Source organism: Drosophila sulfurigaster, chromosome 3 (genome assembly GCF_023558435.1).
Source record: "Drosophila sulfurigaster albostrigata strain 15112-1811.04 chromosome 3, ASM2355843v2, whole genome shotgun sequence".
NCBI classification, from domain to species: domain Eukaryota; kingdom Metazoa; phylum Arthropoda; class Insecta; order Diptera; family Drosophilidae; genus Drosophila; species Drosophila sulfurigaster.
The window spans coordinates 26,098,473-26,101,991 of NC_084883.1; the positions used below are offsets into that span (position 1 = coordinate 26,098,473).

Here is a 3,519-nt window from a genome sequence, read left to right on the forward strand (position 1 = left end):
TTGAATATAGTTTCGTATATAAATAAAATAAAATATGTCACATAAGCGAGTGTTACCTCAGGAATATATTCAACTTCGGGATATACTCTATATAATTTGTTTGCGGCTTTCGACTTGAAAATGAAATGAGACCTTAAGGTTATAACATAACATAGTAATTTCGTTTGAAGGCCAAGACAACATTATATAATATTATGGCCGATTACATAGAAACAAAAAAGCGTTTTATAACAAATATGAAGCAACTCCAAAAATATAAAGTGTTATAGTCAGAAAATCGAGTACGTCATTTCAATTGCAGAAATTTGAATTTGCCAATGGATTTCATTTATTTGCATAGCCCATAAAATGTTTGTTAATTTGTGTTATGATTGAATATAGTTTCATATATAAATAAAATAAAATATAATGTCACATAAGCGAGTATTACCTCAAGAATATATTCAACTCCGGAATTTCAATTCAATTTCTAGTTCGACTTGAAAATTAAAAGAGACCCTCGAGTTATAACATAGTAATTTCGTTTAAAGGCCAAGACAACATTACACTATTCCTGATTACCCAGAAACAAAATAGCATTTTAAAACAAATAAGAAGCAACTCAAAAAATTTAAAGTGTTATAGACAGAAAATCGAGTAGGCCATTTCAATTTCAATTGTAGAAATTGGCATGTTTGTTAATTTGTGTTATGTTTGAATATAGTTTTATATATAAGTAAAAGCGAGTAAAATAAAAAAGCCACGCAAGTGACTTGCACTTCCGGAATATACTCAACGCCATTTTGTTTGCGGCTTTCGGCATAAAAGTTCGACTTGAAAATTTAATGAGACACTACTAACGTTTTAACGAAGTGATTTCGTGCAAGGACCAAGACAACATTTTATTTCACCATGTCTGATTACCCCTACCAGACACATATACATATTATATAGCACATATATGTCTGTGTATATGTAGTTCTTTCACACGCACAAACGCAACCACGAAGTCGTAAAAAGAGTTTTATGTTATTTTTATGGTGATGACAATTGAGTTTGCGTTTTTGCGTTTGTTTGCTTGCCACTCTTGTTATTGTTGTACTATACTCAACATGCATTTATGCACATATTCAGCATAAGGGCAGACACACACACACACAACATACTCAACTCCTCCACTTACAAGACGACACCCTCCCTGATGCTGTCAATGTAGCTTCGCAACGCAATGCAAGTTTATTCAAATATTCGTTTTTGGTTAAAGACTCGTCAGGCGAAGTGCGCAAATGTGAGTGCGAGTTGCGAGTTCTACTTGATTCAGTTCACAGTTGTTGCCGCGCGCGTGTTTTTTTTGGGCAACGAGCTCTGTAAAATGCAAGTGTCAAATTATTGGCTGTAGTGAAATCCACACAAATTCGATACACTTCAAGTGCACTTGCCGCCAGCTGCCGAAATTTGTACTTCACGAGTCGGAGACTCCCCAAAAACGGAACAGCACAGCACAGAACAGAACAGAACAGAACGCTATGCACCTGCGGTCGTTTTGGTCGTTGGTTCAATTCGTTGCGATTTTATTCGATCTGCTCGTTTTGCTATTATTCTCGTATAATAAACGCTGCTGGCGGCATCGCAGAGGTACTTTTCAAATAGAAATCAGCCAGACGACGATACGCTGCCAACTGCAAAGAGTAAAAAAGTAGCAAGCAAGAAAGCTACAGTCGAGTGTGCTCGACTGTGACATACCCAACCGAAAAAATACTAAATATATCACTGAAGTGATACAACATATACATTTTGAAATAATTCATTATTTTTTTACCATATTGTTTTTGGTCTATTTAACTTATATTAATAATGATATAACAAGTGCTGTCAAATATAATTGGGGGTCATTTTATAGTTTTTTATATCTATGTGTTCAGATGGACAAACGAACAATGCTGATCAAGAATATATGTATGCATGTACTTTATGCACTTAGAGAAAGTTCAATCTCATATAATACCCTTTTATCTTTGGGGTAGTGGGTATAAAAAGGAACCATTGTCACCGACTGAATTGAAACATTGAAATTTAGTGCTAGCTTATTATACTATCCACTATAACTATTTTGTGGGTTAATGCAAACAGAATTAACAAATGAGTTATCACTTCTAATTTGCTACTCTCTCGCAACTAATGGACTTTAGGATAATCGAAAATTAGTGTAACTGCTTTGAAAGGTCTTAAGTGGATTTCTACATTAAAGTTGCAAAGCATCCACAATTTGTTTCTGATACATAAAGGAGTGGGGTTTAACAATGCCCTTGCCCAGACTGTGCTCATATGTGGTTTGTACAAGTAGTTTGTTGCTATCAGAGACGATGAGGCTGTGTAACCATTTTGCTCTCAGTATGATACGAGTATTCTATGGGATTGTCTGCAGTTGATGTCATTGTCATTGACAGTGCCAACTGTGTGTTATCTTATGTCGTCTGTACGCGTATGTGTGTGTGTGTGTGTTTGCCACATCTTGTTCTGCCAGTTGCCACAAGCAACATGCCCCTTTTGCAGGACGCGTCGTGTGCTTGCTTGCAACACTTTATTATTATCTATTTAACTCTGAACTTACTTCGAAGCACTCTACAATTTTTTGGACTAGTTCTTTTCTCTTCGTTTTTTTGGGGGTTTACTACATTACTATTGATTTTGCAATTGCTTTTGTAGAATAACGAAATTAATGAAATGCTCGAGTGTGTTCTAGCTTTAAAGGGCAGAGCCAGTTTGTAATTTAAACTGAGCAAGTTCAGAGTGGGATTGGTAATGAACTCGTCATACAAGGATATGTGTGGTAGAAGAACAGATACTTTCCGACTGTTTGCATGCTTGTATGTGTTTACCTTTAGCCTCGTTTGCCTGACGCCTTGGCCAACAACGGCAACAGATTTGAGAGAGAGAGAGAAAGAGAGCAGGCAAAATAAGTTAACATGTCGGGCGTTGAGCCACTTTGACAACCTACAAATGTGCAGAATAACGGGATACACATCAGCCACAACACAACACAACACGTCTGACATGCACACAAGCCTTGCATAAGGATACAAGAGAGAGTGTGTGTGTGTTGGGTGTATGTATGTGTGCTGTGCTGTGAGTGCACAAGTATGTACTGAAGAAAAATGAAAACTTTTTTAAAAGTCATATTCCCCGTGCACCGCTCACAAAGTGTTTTGAACTTTAGAAACAATTTTGATAAAGATGCAGCGAACAACCTGAAGATGCTGTCAGCTTGGCTTACACTGAAAAAAAAAACAAATTTATAATTTACAACTGAAAAAAACAAAATTTTTAATTTACAACTTAAAAGAAAATATATGAAATTTGTAGATATTTATATTTATTTTCTTTTTTTTATAATTATTCAATTTTCTTTGATTTTGTATTACAACTGACCAATTCTTTACTCTCTCTGCTTTTGTCAGTGCATTTAGTCAGCCACAAGCACATGGAGAATGAGATTCACTGTGTCTGCTGGTCATGTACGTAATTAGAAGTTTTGCTGCT

The 3,519-nt window shown here is 35.8% G+C and overlaps 1 long non-coding RNA gene across 1 annotated transcript; it reads right to left on the reverse strand.

The window, feature by feature from the left end:
• Positions 1-681: 681 nt before the first annotated feature.
• Positions 682-3,266, reverse strand: LOC133842925 (uncharacterized). Its single transcript, XR_009894456.1, has 3 exons — positions 2,591-3,266; positions 1,402-1,658; positions 682-1,344 (listed from the first exon to the last, which is right to left on the reverse strand). It is a non-coding gene; the product is annotated as an uncharacterized LOC133842925 (long non-coding RNA).
• Between the last annotated feature and the right edge of the window lie 253 nt (positions 3,267-3,519).